At 35.0% G+C, this 20423-nt stretch overlaps 1 pseudogene; it reads left to right on the top strand.

Annotated features, from left to right (window-relative positions):
• Positions 1–3533: 3533 nt before the first annotated feature.
• Positions 3534–4768, top strand: LOC145164983 (protein ANTAGONIST OF LIKE HETEROCHROMATIN PROTEIN 1-like; annotated as a pseudogene).
• Positions 4769–20423: the final 15655 nt, after the last annotated feature.

The raw sequence follows: 20423 nt of genomic DNA on the forward strand, positions 1-20423 counted from the left end.
TCCCTCTAAAGGGGGGATGATGTCACAACTGGCATTTTTGCCAGGAAATTCTGTGATCATGTAAATGTCATCTATGATAATACTTGTAACTCTAACTTGATATCATACACTATGTTCATTCTATGACCACAAACTTAGTCAATAATTACAACTGAAATTCAAAACTCTATGCAAAACATTTCAGAAAGTCAATTGGGAGTTGAAAACCCTAGAGATCCAGGTTCAAGTTCATTATGAACTAGGATTTCCTTATTGTGCCTAATGGACCAATAAACATTCAATTCAACTATAATGGGCTTAGAAACGCTATTTGGATTCTAAATGGACCCAATTCATAAATATATAACATTTTGGACCATATGGGCCTAGAATGATTCATTCTAACCCTAATGGGCCTTATTGGGCCATAAATGAATTAAATTGCCCTAATAGGTCATAAACTGCATTCCTTTTTATTCTAATGGGCCGAGAACCTTCCATTTGGGCCCATAATGTCGAAATCAAGCACTAAAGGCCCAAACCACTCCTCCTTTCTCCTTCTCTTTCTCCCTCTCGGCCCAACAACTAAAACAAAAAAAATAAAGAAAACAAGATTTATGTGGGCTTGCCACCTAATCTTTATTTAATGGTAATCTAGGCTAAAAACTCTTAACCATCATGTATTAACCATTTGATTCTCTCTCTTCCTTCTCTACTAAATTTGGCCGAGAACACACAGACACCACCACCATCTTCATTTCTCTCAAACTCTCATAAGAAATCTCTCAAGAACTCTCCTCATTCTCTCTAAATTTTCGAGATTTGGTGTGTGTCTTCAAGAGGTTCTCATCTAGATCATCCTTCTTGGTAAGTTATCATCATGTACTACTTGTTATCCTCCATTCGGATGCTAAAATTTCATACTTGCAAAGCTTCATTTCATGATCATGTTTCATAAAAACATTCAAGTTCGAAAACTTCTTCAAGGAAGCAACCAAGGCCGAAAATCACATCATCTTCTTCCATTCTTCTTCACCAAACCGAGAACTAACAAGCAAGGTGAGTTCATACCCCCCTTGTTTTCGGGTTTTACATGTTTTGGGGGGAGAATACAAGTGTTCATGTGTAGATCTATGTATTATTGCATGTTGTGTGTGATTTTCTTGGTTTATGTTGTGATTTTATGATAGATCTGGATAAATCTCGAATACTCTAACAAAATGGGTGAGACTCATAAACTAAAACTCTCTAAACATCATACTACAAGGATAAAAGTGTTATACATGATTTAGTTGTGAAAAGCAAAACAAAAATCTTGTATAAGGACCATTTTTGACAAGTAAACAAAAGATTGGGATAATTTTTACCACTCATGGTTTTTGTAAGGATCAAAAGGGTCACATTTGTATAAAAATGAGTTTTTAAAAAAACAATACTTTTCAAAGGACCAAAAGTGTAATATTTTGCATTATGGGCCTCAATTTGGGCCTTACGACTTTTTGGGTCCAAATTGCAAAAGTATCAATTTTTGGGGATTAAAATGTTATTTAATCAAAACTTGAGCCAAAAATGAGAATAAACGAAAATAAGGGCTGAAAATGACACTTATTTCAAAATTGGGCCAAAAATGTTAATTTTATAAAATTTGGGCCGAAAATGTCATTTTATTCAAATAAGGGCTGAAATTGTAATTTTCTGCAAAAATGGGCTGAAAATGTCATTATATGTATTTTTGGGCCAAACCCGTCAATTACTAAACATTTGGGGCGAAAATATAATTTTTTATAAATTTATGGACTAAAATGTTATTTATAATTTAAAATAGATCAAAATGATATTTTATGTAAAAATAAGCCTTTGAATGTTCAAATTATAGAATTTTGACGTATCAAACTAAAAATAGCATTATAACAAAACACTGGACTTTTTTTATATCGCTATGGATAAATGTTTCGACTAAATGAACTATACTATAGCAAATAAACGAAATACAACAACGGTGCGATTATTGGGCCTAGTATTTGCTATACATGCTTATTGGGCCTTCGTGATCCGTTTACATGTCTATTGGGCCTCAGTGACCCAATTACATGCTTAATGGGTCTAAATTAGCCTTTAGATGTTCTTGGGCCTTAGTGGTCCATTTACATGCTAATTTAGTCTGGAGTAATTCATCGTGTGCTTAATGGGCTTTAATGTGTCCATGGCATACTTAACAAGCCTGGAAATAACTTACATGTCTAATGGGCCATAGTTGTCTTTTCTTCATATTTCTTGGGCCTTATCCTTTCATATTCATGTATCATCTAGTGTTCGAAATTCTAAATACATATAACGTATATATATTCATGTGGCAATAATTGGAATCTAGTGAGACTTGTCGGTTGACTCCATTGAGTGTATGGGCGTAGCCTGTAGTTATAATCAGAGTCTCCTGGAGGGAGAGCGAGAGTTTGTGTATAGATCTATACGGGGGTGACTCCCCCACACCTGAGCTGTTCGCTACAGTTAGACTAGGCCAGTCTAGGGTGACAAAACCTTGATCGAAAATCCGGCGTTTGGGAAAAATGCCAAGACAGGCAAATCAGTCACTATCATGCATGGTTATAACGACTCATATAGAGATTCCCATCACAACATTACGGAAATTAAAAACTCGTAAGTCATAATGATACAAAACAAATCATATGATAGTGCAAAGACCGCAACATTTTTATAAATAAGAAAATATCGGATTTTCTGGGGAAATACTATTATTCAAATACCATCTACTTACAACAGAAAGAATACAAAGAAATTTGAACTGCATACATACATGTTACTACTATGAAATTCACACATGCATTTATACTCGATTTTCACATCATTTTTCAGACTTTTTATAGAAAATATCGAATTTTCTGGGTTTTACTAACAATACAAAGACTTTCATTCAAACATGCTTATGAACTCACCAACATTATATATGTTGACCGTTTTCAAAATAACTTGTATTCTCAGGTAACCGTTAAGCAGAAGAACCTGCAAGTGTGTGGATTTATTTTGTGTAATGTCACTCATCGTACTATTAATATTTTGGAATTATGTAACCTAAGACAATGTACTTGATGTGAACAATATCAGTTGTAATATGTAATGTTTGGTGATGAATGTGTTATGTTTCATGTATATTCATTGTGATGATATTTCAATTAATTGTGAAACGAGCCCTCGGACGTTTCCGTCGTCTGGTTCGAGGGTGTGACATAAATTGCATCATATGCCTTACTAAATATGTTAAATACAAATTTTGAATTTTTTTTACCCATGAATTCTTCTATGGAATTCTTTTTCTAGTTGTTTGATTATGTGATGTACTAATGGACACCATCTTTTTTGTATAATGTGATAATTAATTAACGATTAAAGTAATAATATTATGACTTTCAAGTGAATAAATTTTTTTTGGGAGATGAGCAGGAAATGGCACGACTTAGTCTAACTAGAAGCAAACATAGAAAAAATATAAGTCAAATAGTCGTTACATTTTGGAATGAAGTTATGACAATTGTTACATGGTTTTTTTTATCACGGTGTGTAAGTTACTACAAATATATAGGAGTGGTAAACCACGTATCAAAAACATATCGTCGAATGTGGATCGGCAGGCAATATTTCATAAATACGCTTACAAAAGCGACACTACATGCATATCAAACCTTAGGATGACCCGCACATGTTTCATAAAGTTGTGTGAAATGCTTCACACATTAGGTGGGTTAAGAACAACTATACATATGGATATTGATGAGCAAGTGGCCATATTTCTTCACATTATTGCACACAATGTGAAGAATCGGGTCATGATAGGTCGTTTCCAGCATTCTGGAGAAACAATTAGCAATATTGTTACCCGAGTTTGCAATGCAATGATCAGGTTGCATCCACATTTGCTTAAGAAACCCGAACCTGTTACAGAAAACTCTACAGATCAAAGATGGAAGTGGTTCAAGGTATAAGTACTACTTATATAATTTCCAATTAGTACACAAATTGCTTGATATGACATATAACCATTTTTTTGTATTTCGTGTAGAACTGTCTAGGAGCTTTAGATGGAACACACATAAAGTGCTTGTTGCCACTTAAAGACAAGCCTAAATACAGGACAAGAAAAATGATATTGCCACAAATGTCTTAGGGGTGTGCTCACAAGATATGCAATTTATCTATGTTTTACCGGGATCGGGGGGGGGGGGGGGTGGTGGGGGCTCAGTTGCGGATGGTAGAGTGCTTCGAGATGCCCTACTTAGGCCACATGGATTGAAGGTCCCAAGACTGGGTATGTATAATAATTGGTATTGTAGATAAGTATTAGTTATTAATTATTAGTTATACTAACTATACTACATATATAGGTTATTATTTGGTAGATGTTGGTTATACAAATGGTGAAGGTTTCTTAGCCCCGTATAGAGGTCAAAGATATCATTTGAATGATTGGCATGTTGGACACCAACCAACTACACCTAAAGAATTATTTAACATGAGACATTCATCTGCGAGAAATGTTATAGAATGATGTTTTGGTATTTTGAAGGTAAGATGGGGAATTTTAAGGGACAACTCATATTATCCAATTGATCTAAAAAATAAGATTATAATGGCATGTTGTCTTCTTCATAATTATATAAGGCAGGAAATGACAATTGATCTATTTGAGAACTTATTTGAACTAGACGAGGGAACCGGAGATGTCGGCGGTGGAGACGATAATTATATCACTTATGTTGGTGTATCAATCGAGTGAACTACATTTAGAAACAACTTAGCGCAAACTATGTTTGATTCTTGGAATACTACACATTGATAATTTCTCCTTTTGTTATGTTTATCATTTACTATGAACGAATTTGTGCCACGTTTGTTATTTTTATAATGAACTTTAATTTGTTTTGTCCAGTTATATTTGTTATATATATGTTTAGGTATTTTTTTCATTGCATGCATTGTTTCGTCTAATTTTTCTGTTTATAACAGTAGGTGTAATGGAAAAAAGCAGAAACTATCGCAACTGGACAATAACTGAAGATGCCAAGCTCGTGGAAGCATTGGTAAATATGGTGAACATGGAAGGATTTAAAGCCGATAATTGTTTTAAATTTGGATACTTACAACATCTAGAAAACGCATTGAAGGAAACAATTCCTAACTCTGGCATATTGGGTAAACCCCACATTAAGTCAAGGATCAAAACCATGAAAACAGATTGGCAAGTCGTTTATGATATGGTGAATGGTACGAACATAAGTGGTTTTGGTTATGATAACTCCACTCATTCTGTAACAGCTGAACCAGCGGTTTGGGATTCTTACATATAGGAACAACATTACATTTTTTATATATTTTGTTACTTCTTAATTATTTATATTATAATTTTATGTGCTAACCTTTTATGATACAAAATAGGTTCATAAAGAGGCAGGAAAATGGAGAAATAAGATATTTCCTCATTACGAGGATTTATGTATCATCTTTGGGTATGATAGAGCTCAAGGGAATAAAGCCAAGGATTTTGCCCAAATGGAAGAAGATGCAAACAATGAAGAACAATATGAACAAATTGAAGATGGTTTTGAAGAACAAACCACAGAAAATGAAGAATCTCCAAACATAGGCTCAAAGAAGAGAAAAAGAGTTGATGTTGTTATCAAGGGAATAACTATTGCAGCTAACCTCCTTGGAGATAAACCTGAAAAAAACAACTAATAGCATGAATCAAGCTATACCAGGAGAAACATAAGTACATAAATAAAAAAAAAGAAAAAAAAAACTTCAATTGTGATTCCTGAAATTTCAAAAATGCAATCATTAAGTGCCTTGGATAGGTTCAAAGCAAGAAGGAAAATAATGCGTGATCCGGAAACCGTGTTAAGTTTTTGGCACTTGGAAGGAGAATATCAGGAGGATTTTGTGAGGTTCATGTTCGAAGAGTGATATGCTTATGAACTAGGTATTTAGACATTATTTTAAATAGTGCTTGGTTAATTTTTTTTTCTTTTTTTAAATTTAGATTGGAAATAATGAATGACATTTGTTGCTTTATATTATTATATATAATCGTTTTTATTTCTATTTAAAAAAAATATTTTTATGATTTTTATGTGTTCGATGAAATACATGTTAGTTATTTTTTAATTTATATTTTATAGAAGAGTTCAATAAAAAAATGTTGTAATTAAATAAAACTTTGCTATGTTTATTAAAAATATGAATAAGGTACAAAAAAAAATCACTACAATATTTTTGTGAAATTACAAAAATCATTTTCCAAATCTTTTGGGAAATCAACAAACCAAACAGAAAACAGATTACATTCCATGTCAACCAACACATTTAAGTTTCTAGTACATCCAGATTTCAATTACTTTGACAAATTTCATTTTTTTCAAAAACATTCTGCGAAACAAATGCAACCTTAAGAACACAAGGGTTTTTGGACCAAAATGACCACAAAGTCATCCACAACCTAGATTTGGTGAGATAAAAGCATAAAGTTGGAAGCTTTATACTTACAAAAGGTCCAGAAGATGATTTCCTAGCTGGAACACCAAAGAATCACACAGCAAGACAATTCTTCAAGCTTCTCCTCCATAGATCTTCACAAAAAGAGCACTAAACACACACAAACTATCAAATGGGAGCTACGATTTGATGAGAGAATGTTCTCTGCAGTTGGAGATTGACAAATGATAAAACCCTAAGGACTTGTGCATTAGATAAGCTCAAATCCCGAGGTCTTTGGGGTTTTTGCCCATCAAGTATGTTGCGCCGCAAGCCTCATTAAAGGTCGCGTCGAGAAATTGTCACGCAGTGACCCTTAAGTAGGTCGTGTCGCTAGCAAGAGAAATTCCCAAATACTTAATAATTTCATTTAATAAATAGAAGTATACTTAAAAATCAAATGTTACAGAAAGGGTGTGACGTGAATGTACACTCGTTTCGATGTCATGATTTTGTTTTGAGACTTATCATGGTTTTATTATGACTCTGTTTGATACTTTTTTTTATGACTTTTGAACAAATGGATTTTATATAATTATAGTTTTGAAGTTGTTTACTTATTTTTAAAAATAAAAAAGTTTGTTAAAAATTTGGAACGTATATGTACGCAGCCCGTTCCTTGAGCCTTAAGAACCAAATGACTCTCACTCAGACCTTGATCAAATAATTGGTTTGTTTGCATTTACACTTCGATGCGTAATGCTTCGTATGATGAAAATTAATGTCTATTTACTTGTTGTAATAAACAAACTTTGGAAGTAGATTTCCATTTATAGCCTTCAATCAATGAAAAATGATATTTATCAAGTAACAGTCAATATCTATCAGATCCGTTTAGCTTAGATGTTTGGACTTTAGTGAGAAATACTTATAATGTTAGAATAATGTAATAGATGTTGTTTAATTATACCATTAATTAGAAATAATAACAAATTAAACCAAAAAAAATAAAATTCATTAGTTAAAACGTATAACATGATTATTTAGATTAACTTAAAACTTGCAAAAATAAATTAACATAAAATGGTTGGATAACACGATTATATATATATATATATATATATATATATATATATATATATATATATATATATATATATATATATATATATATGCTTAGGTTATTTTGTTTTTAGTAATTATTGTGTGCCAGAATGCACAGATCTGGACCAAAGGATTAAATTAATCAATGGATATGATTTGAGGATGTATGATATTATAATGAGATAACATGTACCATATAATCACACAAATTTTAGCAAAATGGTATTTTGGACAATTAACTACATTTATAAAAGGAAATTTTCGGATATTTATGGATAATTAATTCTCCTAATTTTAAAAATCTGAATTTTTTTAATTAATTCAATTTTAATTCTAACGTAATTTGTATACATAACCGATTTTATTCTTCCAGAATATTTTTTTGTTAGAATGATGTTCTTTCAGAATTTTAATCTATTAGAATATTATTGAAGAATAACAACATTCTTGAATCCGAGGTTAAAAAATAACAACATTCTAATATATTCTTATACATCCGAACTTAAATACAAATTCATACATATTCTTACAGATTAAAAGTCTTATACATTTTAATATAATTATACATATTCTAAAAGAATATCAACAAAAATGAATAAAATTCTAAAAAAATACCAACATTCTAAAATTGTGAGTATGATCAAACGTTATTCATTCTTCAAGTTATTCCTATTAGGTCTTCAACGCATTCTTCCAGCCATTCCTATCACAAATACAACAAAAACTAATAATGGTTAAAAACATGTTACTTGCAATTAACTATCACTTTATATATTCTGGTTGAATACATAGAATATGACAGAATACATTCTGACAGAATACATTCTGGCATAATACATAGATTTTATTCCGACATAATATATTCTGACAGAATAGAATGTAATCCTAAAACTACAATGAAAGAGATGGGATTTTATAGACATTTCATCGAACATTTAGAGGACAGAAAAATTATGTAAAATCTCAAGAAATACATATATTAGCAAATAACTTCAACCATGTGATGTTGTTAGTTCATAAATTGCCACAACAAAGTAAAAGACAATTCAAAGAATGAAATTAAATTATATAAACAAAGAGGTAAGGTAGCAGTTAAAACCTATACCATGTTGAATAAACTAAATTTACTATGGTTGATAAACAAACCAACTAGCTACAATTTCGAGATTCGAAAACAAATATTCATACTATTCATTTTTTATAGATAATACAAAACTTAGATTACAACTAAAAAATAAATAGTCGACAATGAAAAGAACAATAAAATTAATAGCAAAAAAAGTTTATGAGCAGAATGGTGAAATTGAAGTCAAAGATAGAATATTGGAATGTAAAATTAACACTAGCAAGTTAGCACTAAAATCATTCCAAAAAAAGTAACAGTAGAATGTTAGCACTAAATCATTCCAATTTCAAGCACAAACGTTCCCAATATGTCAATGCCAACTAAAAGAAAGTAGAAGAATTTTACAAAAACATTCATTACCGCATCCAGCAGGAGGTCCTGAATGGTTAAAACCATGGATTAGTAAAGGATTTAGAAACGGGGATAATTCTGCCAATCTTTGTAACTTCCGAGGGCTGAAATTGTAAATGGAGTCATCTTCTTCATTTAATCTGTTAAAACACGCTGTTGACTTGTAAAAGTCAAAATCGATTTTGATTCGAAGGATTTTAAGTTCTGATTCCAAAACTCTGAATGTGAATCGGTTGTAACATACGAGCCTACATCACCGAATGCTTGCAAGCTCCGATTCCAATTTCAGTTTCGTTTTTGCTTCTGAATGATTACCGTTTTCAAATTCCGATTCCAGAACTTCCAAATCGATTTCAATATTGAGACTGAAACTCTTAACGATTTGATTAACCTGTAACTTCCGATTCTGAATCCTTCAACATCGATTTCAAATAATCAATGGATTTAACAGATGGGAAGAGAAGCAATAAAATCGATTTCAACAAATCAATTTTTGTGAAGAAAGAAATCGATTTCAACAACTGATAGAATCTAAAAAAATAAAATTTTGAGAAAAAATAAAATCGATTTCATCGGTGGTGATGGAGGAACTCACGACACTGATGGAGGCGGGAGGTGGAAATATTAGCGGACAGTGATCGGCTGGTTGCGACAACACCGGTGAATGGTGGACGAATGTGATGCAGTGGATGAAGTCGGAGGCGGCTACAACTGTTGAGCAAGTCAGAGACGTGTTCTACCACACACGAGTAGGTCAAATATATTTACTTTATTTCCTTAATTGTAGGATTTCAAATAAATGATTTCCATAATTAAAAGTACAAAATGTCCAAAATACCCTTAAATGATTTATTTAATTATTTATTATTTCTTGAATTCTCATTGGTGCATTTAGGCACACAATAGTTGCTAAAAACATTTGAACCTAGCTCTCTCTCTCTCTCTCTATATATATATATATATATATATATATATATATATATATATATATATATATATATATATATATATAAACACAAATCAAAATTTTAAAAAAATAAATAAGAAAATACATTTTTTTAAATAAAAGCCTAGTATGTGAAGTTGAGATCATAAGTTCAAGTTGAAATATACGGTTGATTTGAAATAGAAAACTAAATGTAAATGTAAAAAATAAAAAAAAATAAATAATAATAATAATAATAATAATAATAATTCAGTTAATTTGATCCCAACCTTAACATGATATTTGTGTCTAATACCAACTAAGATCGGTAGGTGTCATACTACACTTACCATAATTTTACACTGTTACGTAATTTTTTTTCTCTCATCTCACAAAATTAATGGGTATCATAACATACATTACCATATTTTTATTTAATATTAAATATATGTAAATAATATATCAATATTATACTTTATTTGATATTGTATTTTATTTGCAGGGTATCAAAAACCATGAATTTTAATATATTTTTTTATATTTTGTTAATATATATATATATATATATATATATATATATATATATATATATATATATATATATAATTTAATAATAATTAAGAAAGAAAAAAAAAATGTGCGGCAAAAGTGTGACGTGTGGCAAACATGCCGCGTTTTGTATTTCAGGATCGGTGTGTTGTTTACCGCATACGCCACTATACCGCGGTATGCAGTATGTGATACACCGCATGGTCTAAGCAATAACAACCGGGTAAAATACCAGACAAAATATTGGAAGTTAATAGGATGAAAAAAAAATACAATGTTAAATTTAACAAAACTAATAATATCATGAGATAAGATTTGCCAAACAATACAACACATATTTCGTGAGTAATATATAAATTTGTTAGCTTCAAAATTATTTAAATAAATCAAAAGTTATTACATATAAGTATATGTACTTCAAAAAGGATATATTGATATAAAAGAATCCTTAAAATTGTTTACAAAATATAGTTTTACTTTAACACCGTCTTTTGGTGTGTTTTTCTACTTTTGTTATTTTTACCGGCGGTTTCTAGGTTAATATGAAATAAAATTTGTTAGAAATTCTTAAGTTTACAACAATTACTTTTACGTTTTATTGGCAAGTATTCTTTTTATGTTATACATATAAATACTTACTTTTAGAAATATTAATATGTGTTATATACATATATTTAGAAATATTAATATGTGTTATATATATATATATATATATATATATATATATATATATATATATATATATATATATATATATATATATATATATATATATGGTCTAAGACTAAAAACTAAGAGATACAAGTCACTACTGTATCATGTACAATGACTTTATGCATTAAAAAATAATAAATCTTATTTTGGTCAACATTTGAAAAGGTCAACATAAAAATTAATTTAATAGCGGGCCTTTGAAGTTTTAATTAGTACTCCTCACTTTCAGCTACTTGAATCGGTTAAACCTCACTTTGAACCACTTGAATCGGTCAAACACGAGCTATATTAACACATCTTCGAAGGTTAATCTCTAACTCTCTCTTCTCTATATCTACAAGAAACTCAGTCCCAACCCTCATCATCAAACCAACCGTCTCTACCTAGTCTCATCTCTCGCACCACTTCTCCGACGACAAACCCCTCACCATGATCTCTCTCTCTCTCTCTCTCTCTCTCTCTCTCTCTGTAACACCCATAGAATTTGAGCCAAATTAAAACATTTTAAATCATTCAAAAACCATTACGTTCATACAATTCATTTTCAAAATAGTTTAAACATCAGAGTATCCCCCAGAACCATATCATATAAATCATAAGACATGAGGAGCGGTACGATCACGCCTTCGTCTTGCCACGATCTCCTGAAGTACCTGAAACAATACACTGAAACTGTAAGCCCGAAAGCTTAGTGAGTTACCCCTAAAATACCAACCACACATAAACATACTCATAACATATCACAATACAGAACAGCCATGCACATCGGGTGTACTGTGTGACTGGTCCGCCCACACTGGGCCTTCAGTCCACCTGGTCCACCCTCCGAGTCTAGCCATGTACGTCGAGTCTACAGTGTGATTGGTCCGCCCGCACCGGGCCTTCAATCCACCTGGTCCACTCTTTGAGTCTACAGTATGACTGGTCCGCCCGCTCCGGCCCTTCAGTCGTACTGGTCCACTATCCGAGCCTCGACACGTCTGGTCCGCCCTCTTGGGGCCTTCAGCCTATCCGAACCGCTCGCTGGGCCTTCAGAATATCCGGTCTGCCCTGGGTATGTTGTCCTTCAGCACAAAGCAGGACTCGCCTCAACCCAACCCCCGTCAAACAACTATGTGCACATAAAACAATCAATCACATAACAAATCCTTAACCAGACTATCAGTCTAACAGATCACATAGCATATCAACATCCTAACCAGGATTCCAACCTAACCGGTCACTAGCATAACATTACCCTATATACCGGGTACCGACCTTAACCAGGTCACTAACATAACACCATCCGAAATACCAGGATGCAGATCTAGCAAAGCAATAAGATAACAAACACTACCCGGATTTCCATCCGATAAAGGGCCGGCCTTGGTGCCGTAGACCCTGTCGATATAGTGAGGATAACTCACCTACAATTGCCGACTCGGAAGATAAAACCCAACTCTCGAATCACTTGGCACAGGCTCCACCACCTAACATCAAAGCGCAATATACTCATAAGTCCTTAACCAAATAAGGTACTCCATAACCCACTAGTCAACCCTGGTCAAAGTCAAAGTCCTCAGTCAAGGTCAACAGTCCATGTTGACCCCAACTCGCCGAGTACCCTCGGCTACTCGCCGAGTTCCTTGAAGCACAATCCAACTCACCGAGTCATCGGGGTGACTCGTCGAGTTGCTTCGATTCTCGTTCAAACTTTAAGGCCACCCGTCGAGTTCCCTCCTTGCAACTCGACGGATACATACGCATACATATCCTAGGGAAGACTCATCCGACTCGCCGAGTTGTTCTTCAACTCGTCGAGTCTTATGGTAATCTTCATCGGACTCGCCGAGTTGTTCATCCAACTCGTCGAGTCCACGGCCATCTTCATGTGACTCGCCGAGTCAACCCTTGCGACTTGCCGAGTCCATTCAGTCCCTTTTCCATACAGACTTGTTTTGAGCCATGCAGCGGCTCCAAATCACATATCCAAGCTTCTAGGGCATGCTTATCACGTAAAGTTGCAAACTTTACGTGCATGCATGGCTATAAAGGCTCTAAATGCCTATTTTAAGTTCTTAATGAAACTTCATGCTCAAGAGGGACCTTAATCCTGGCCATAACTGAAACTTTATGCTTATAGAATCCAAGGAGGGTCCAGATCTGAAGTTACAACCTCAGATCTAGCCCATAGCTCATCTTTCCAACTTAATATCTCACCAAAAACCCTAAAACTCAACCAATAATAGATCTAGATGCAAAAGAGCCCAAGGAACAGATTATTACCTCCAATATAAGCTCTAACTGAAGTAGATCCCGGATCTACACCACTCCTTTGCAGCAAGTGTCTTGATCTTCAAGCCTCTTTTCAAGATTTCCTCCTCCAAAGCTCTATTCTCTCTAATAATGGAGGCTCACTCGATTTATAGGGTTTACAGGCTCTCAAGAGTGGTAAGGAGGCTGAGAGAAGGATTTAAAGTCCTTTAAATAGGGTGCAACCCCCGAGATTAGGGTTTTCTCATTCCAGCACCAACTCGTCGAGTCCAAGCCGCCGACTCGGCGAGTTGGCCACTTAATCCGCGACCCAAACCCGCTCCGACTCGGTGAGTAAGCGTACCTACTCGTCGAGGCCCTTCTTCGAATTTTCAATTTGCACCCTTCAACTTCTTGCTTCCGAACTTGGGATGTTACACTCTCCCCCTCTCTCTAAACCCTTAATCTACAGACACCACCACTCATCGTCACTGACAGCACCATCACCCTCACCCTGCAACTAGCCGTTGCCTAATCGCTAATAGCTACCCTGTTAATCTCTCTACGAGAAGAAACCAAAAGTCCCAGTATAGGAATTCATCTTTCTCCACCTATCTCTCGCACCTATATCTGACACCACCTTCACTTGTAACATCCCGAGAATTCAGGTATTTCTAAATTCGTCCCTTGGTTTTTAGTGTATGTTATTTTGTCCCTTGGATTGGACGGAAGTAGTCATGAGAAGCCCTAGTGGAAAATTTGTAATTTTGGGGCCAGGAGGAGTACGCTAAGCGTACAAGTGGGTATGCTGAGTGTACACGTATTTACACTGGCGTACTCGTGTCTGAAGGAAACCTTAAGTTTTAGGTTTTGTGGGGTATTTAAGCATCCTTATGTCTCATTTATCCCCACCTTTTCAGCCTCCAAAGTCTTAGAGTCGTTCTTGCAAAACCCTAACCTCCTAGAGTGAGATTAAGAGCCCTAAAGTGTGTTCTTGGTGTTTTAGAGGGAGGAGAAGTGCATCAAGAAGCTTGGAAGCTTGAAGCAAGGATTGGATCTGGAAGTTTGGCTCTCTTCTCCACCATATAAAGGTATAAAGTTCATACCTTTTTGGTTTATTTGATAGATCTCACGTTTGGGTCTTTTTATGTTTCTTTTTTGTCCCAAATGCTCCATCTTGAGCATGACATGTCCTGGATGTTTTAAGTCGTCCTTTCAAACCCTTGGAGGGGTCCTTAGTCATAAAAATGAGGTCCCAATGGCTAGAAGTGTCCCGTGCATCTGGAAAAAGGGTCTTAATGGATTAGGACCTTGTATTAAGAACTTTTGGACGTGTAAAGTCATAAAGTTGGAGACTTTATGACTCTAGGGTGCATTTGGACCATGGATTTGTAGTTTGGGTTTAAGTGCTTAAGCCAATAAGCACATAATGATACTTTTGGATCTGCGAGGGTACACCCCACATAGGGGGATTACGCCCCACATACTCGATCAGCCACCCCTATGTGCGTCAATGCAAGGCTCGGTGTATGCCCCGCGTATCGCAGGAGTACGCCCCGCGTATCGCAGGAGTGCGCCCCGTGTACTCTGTCTGTTAGATTTTGGAATTTGCGCTTCAAGTTTTGGGCCACCTTTTGGGATTGAATGCTTGGGCCCTTATGTCACACCCCCGAATCGGAACGGCGGAATCGTTTGGGGGCGGAGGACGTCATGTACAGTATCATAACAATTGTATAATAGTAAAACAAGCAACAACATCCATTGTATTTAAAATATAGATAATACATGTGTGTTCTCAAAAACCTGGGTGGGTGTACATGTCTACTGGTTCCCTGAGAATACAAGTTATTTTGAAAAGAGAGTATCAACATTTAAGTTGGTGCGTTCATAAGCATTTAGTCTTTGAAGTTTGTGTTTGTTCCATGAAAATGTTAGTATGTTCTCCTGAAAATCCCATATTTTCTCTATTAAATGAAAAGCAGTCTTAGGCCTTAAGACCAAAATGTTTGGTATGTTATTGTACTTTGATATAGTATGAGTGTATGTTTTCCATAAATGTATGTTTTCTTTGATAAAAGTAGTATACTGCATTTGTACGAACTCTATAGTGTAGTAGTTCTGGTAAATAATGATAGGTAGTTTTATTACTTAAAATAAAACTACTGAAGAAATGTTTGTTTTGTAAACCGAATTGTTTAGTTAATGCTTAATGTGAATGAGATTATAACCATGCTAAATTGACTAGTATCCTATACAACGTTCTTCAGGCGTCGAAAACATTTGTCACACGTAGACCTGCCGATCCAACTGTAGCTAACAACCAAGGTGCGGGATTATCAGTCCCGTATAGATCAATACACAAATTCACACTCTCCCTCCAGGAGACCCTGGTTATAACTAAACATGAACCTTATTAGGTACCATGAAGTAGTGTCTCACATTCTGTGACAACCCAAAATTTCTATCTTGTACAGTCATTCAGTTCAATCAAAGTCAGACTCGTTTCTGCTATCTTTTAGCATTGTTTAGGGTCTGTTTGAGTGTTCTAAGCCTAGTACATTCAAGGTTTGGGTTTAGGGATGAGTTAACTTAAGTTCATCGGGTTGCTTTTGAGCTAAGAACTCCATCAAGAGGAGTTTACGGCCGCAAACATGAGTTTACGGCCGTAAACTCAAGGTGGCCGTGAACTCATGCCCACATATATGATATTCTTTCACTTTTCTTCATTTCTCACACTTCCAAGTCAAGAAAGTCAATTCTCTCTCAAGTATCATCAAGATTTTTCATCCTAATCTTCCAAAGTGTAAGTGATTCTTCCATTTTTTAGTTGATAACCTTCTTAATCTAGTAAAACTCTATGATTTCATCCATGAAATTATCTCTTTTGGATAGATCTTCAAATCTTCATCACTTTTACCAAGAACACACACTTGTTCTTGGGCCGTGAACTCCATAGGAGCCCTCAAAAGTGTGAGTATCTCTTCTATCTTCTAGTTAAGCTTAAGAAACACATGATTCCTAGCCTTGAATCATCATCTAATGCAAGAACTCCAAGAGTTTACGGCCATGAGCATCTCCCTTGGTCGTAAACCCTTTTTTGGTGCATGTCTTGGCCTCAAACTCATCTTATGTCCCAACATAGGATCGTGAACACTTAATGGATGCTAGATAGGACCGTAAAACACCTCTTTTGCATGTTTCTTCCATGAGTGTACGATCGTACACTCCTTGACCGTACACTCCTTGGCCGTAAACCTCCTTGGCCGTAAACCACCTTGGCCGTAAACACCCTTGTGTGGTCGTAAACCCCTTTAGTACAATCACATGTGATTGTAACACTTCAATCTAGGTGTTTCCTAGTCCCTAAGGTGGTTTCCTTGCATGATTAGTTGTATATACACTAATTATATACATATATGTGTCATTATATGCTTAATAGGATCCGTTTGTGCTCGACGCTTCACTTGACACTTAGCATCCTTTATCGATCTTACATTCAAATCACTCACTATAGATGAGTTCATACCCCTAACTTATCTTTTAAATGATTTTAAATTTATTTATGGGGGGGGGGGAATACAAGTAGAAAACATTATAGTTGTTGTATCAATCACGTGTGATTAATAACTATGAAACAAGTGGATTTCTTATATTTCAAAACTGTGTTATCAAACAAACTGCTTCAAATCGTTTTATAAACTCTTTTATATGTTAAACTCTTTAGCATTTTACAAAACTCTTTTTAAACTTATATATTGTCAAAATCATGTCTATACAGATATAGTTATATAAATAAGGTTGAAAGGGCTTAGGACTGATAACTCGCCTTATTTCCTGTTCCTTGTTTGGTTGTGGACTTAGGGTACCAGTTGTTTGTCCGAGTGTCGTTTGAATCTTAGTTATATATTATGTATATGTGTATAGATATAAAAGTTCTTACATCAGTTCAATACCTTTGGTTAGTAAAGGTGTACAAACATGATTCAGTCATACAAACAACATCACTAGTAAACTATAATAGGTATAGTTAAGAGGATTACTACACACTAATTCTAGAACAATGAAACATACAAGAGTCAGTTCATACATGAGTCAGTTCAGACATACTATACACTAGAACAGAGAGAACATACTATAACGAGAAACAGAGAGAACATACTATACACTAGAGAACATACTATACACTAGAATAGAGAGAACATACTTTACAAATACAAGAATACTATAACATTAATGTGAGCCACTACTTCATGACACGACAATATACTGTTGTGTCACGTTTTGTAACCAGAGTTTCCTGGAGGGAGAGCGTGAATTTGTGTATAGATCCATATGGGATTGATCATCCTACACCTTGCTGCTAGCTACAGTGGGACCTGCGGGTCTACGGGTGACGAATGTCATACCATTTCGACGTGTTTGATCGTCATGTTTTACTAGTCAATCAAGTATGGTTATAATCTTATCACATTTTACCTTAATTAAACAAACAGGTTTAAGGTAGTTAGTACATCGGTAGTTACTTATATACAATACTACAATACATACTTATTTTTCCATTACCTTCATATTGTGATCTTCTCACATAAACGGTAATGTAAACCATATTTTGGTAATGATAGTCATACTTGGGAAAAACACTCACTTTTACAAAAAAACAAACTTACAAAACAGTCGGGTCTTGGTAGAAGACTACTTTAGTAGAAAACATAGGATTTTCTAGGAAGTATACAAACATTTACATGCAAACACTAACAAACATTTACATTAAACATTTACAAACACTTTCATCAAACTTATAAAAACAATGACACTAAATACTTATGAACTCCCCAGCTTTAATGTTGATCTACGCTTTTAAAATACCTTGTATTCTCAGGTCACCAGTAGAGAGGTACCGATGACCAGGTTTTGAGAAGACGGAGCACGTTCAAGACTCGTCTTTTATTTTGATTCATATTTTGGTGTCTTATAAACTGCACAGAACACACTTGTATTGCATTATATTATTAATGCAATGGATGATGTTGTTGCTTGTTTTACTATTATGCATTGTTATGATACTGTACATGACGTCCTCCGCCCCTGAAAGTTTCCGCCGTTCTGGTTTGGGGGTGTGACAGATTGGTATCAGAGCTTTGTTTATAGTGAATTGAGTATATCAACCCATAAAAGATATACAACTATAAACACATCGGGATTAAAAATACTCTGACCAAGAGTTTATACTTTTAAATAATAAAATATTTAACCAAAGTATACATACCTGCATTCATACTAAAATCAGTGTCATTAGGACAGAACAAAAGTATTGCGATTGTTGGACAACACAAGTAGGCTTGGGGACATATAATCAGATCTGGGAGTGATATAGCCTGATCAACTATATCTTTTCGAGAAGTGATTAGCATGTGCCTAGGAATGGTTGTGGTGTTGCAGCAAGTCTAAAAACTTACCAACACTACTACAATGAAAACATTAGAACATAACATAAACTTAAAATACTATAGGAGTATTTTATGTTACTATAATTACTTATGTGCAAACTGAAAAGGTCTTTATTAGTATGTCAATAGTTGCTGAGTGGATACGCTAAGACTATATGTGACTAAGGTGTCATAGACTTAGAATTTGTGCTCTTTGCTTTATTTCCTGTTCCTTGTTTGGTTGTGGACTTAGAGTTAGGATCACTTATTCGAAGGCCCATCCTGTTTTGGTTACATATGACTGGTATGCACTACACAAATATTGGAGTAACTGGTAAGGATCATCTTATAATTATCTTAAGTAGTATGTCTATGAATTATTTCTTTTACCCCTATTCTCGCGTAGATAACATGGCTGGATTCCATCCCCACGGCGACCCGTACTTCCCCAACCAATGTAATGGTGGATGGCTCGATGATGAGCCAGAAGAGGATCATGCAATTCCATTGGATGATGACTCCGCAGAGAACTTCCCAGAGGATTCTGACTCCGAGCCAGAAGTCAATGATCTACCCCTAGTAGCTCCAATCCCAAATCCTAACCCTCGTCCGGCTTTTCGAGGCCCGACGCCTCTTTGGGCGGAACACTTGGGAACATGGAGTCAAGAACAGGGTCAACCCATGCCATACAATGGAGACCGAAGCTTCTACAACCTGAGCGAGGGAGGCTCATCGGACAGAATCCTGCCTATTTTGGTTTGCAGGGTTGCCCGAAATGAAGAGCAGGGTAGGTCGGCCATCAACCGGGTCATGGAGGTTGATGCCAATGCGGGAGTTAATACGGTCCGCATTCTTCGTCTTGAAGATGCTCGCGAGAGAGATACGAGAGACAATGAGGCACTACTACAAGAACTAGTTGTGACTCGAGCTGAAGTCATAGAACTCCGCGTACACCAGTGAGTGTATGAGCGACGCCTCCTTGATGTGGAGCGTCAGCTGGCCAATTTAAGGGTTCGCCCGAGGGGTGCCCATTGCCAGTAGGAGATGCTCTGCACATCCTTTCTTTTGGTTAAAGGAATAGCCTTCTTATCTATGCTATAAGTAACACTTTTCCCTGTAATTTCCTGTTTATCTCAAGACCTTGAACTTTCAGTCTATTAGGTCTTTTTGTTGTCAAAATTTTCTTATTCTGGTTTGATATAAGACCTACTCCTAGGTCATTTTTCCAAACTTGTTATATCTTTAATACCAGTATTATTGACATATATCTAATCCCATGGGAAATCTTTATCCAAATGCTTTCATCCTTCTATTGCTAGATCTCTATTTCAATCATACCTTCATTTGTTTTGTTGGGCTATGGAGAGTTATGTTGGATAAGGTGTCTAAGTCCATAACTATATCTGGTATGTACTTGACCCGACCCGGCATGGTCCATTTTGGTTGCATGGCTTCATGCATTTGGATAAACTAAATGAGAGAAATAACACTTGTGGTTTATTAATATATTATAAGTTCTAATATATTAATATTA

Source organism: Lactuca virosa, chromosome 3 (genome assembly GCF_052849685.1).
Source record: "Lactuca virosa cultivar CGN04683 chromosome 3, Lactuca_virosa_CGN04683_v6, whole genome shotgun sequence".
NCBI lineage: Eukaryota > Viridiplantae > Streptophyta > Magnoliopsida > Asterales > Asteraceae > Lactuca > Lactuca virosa.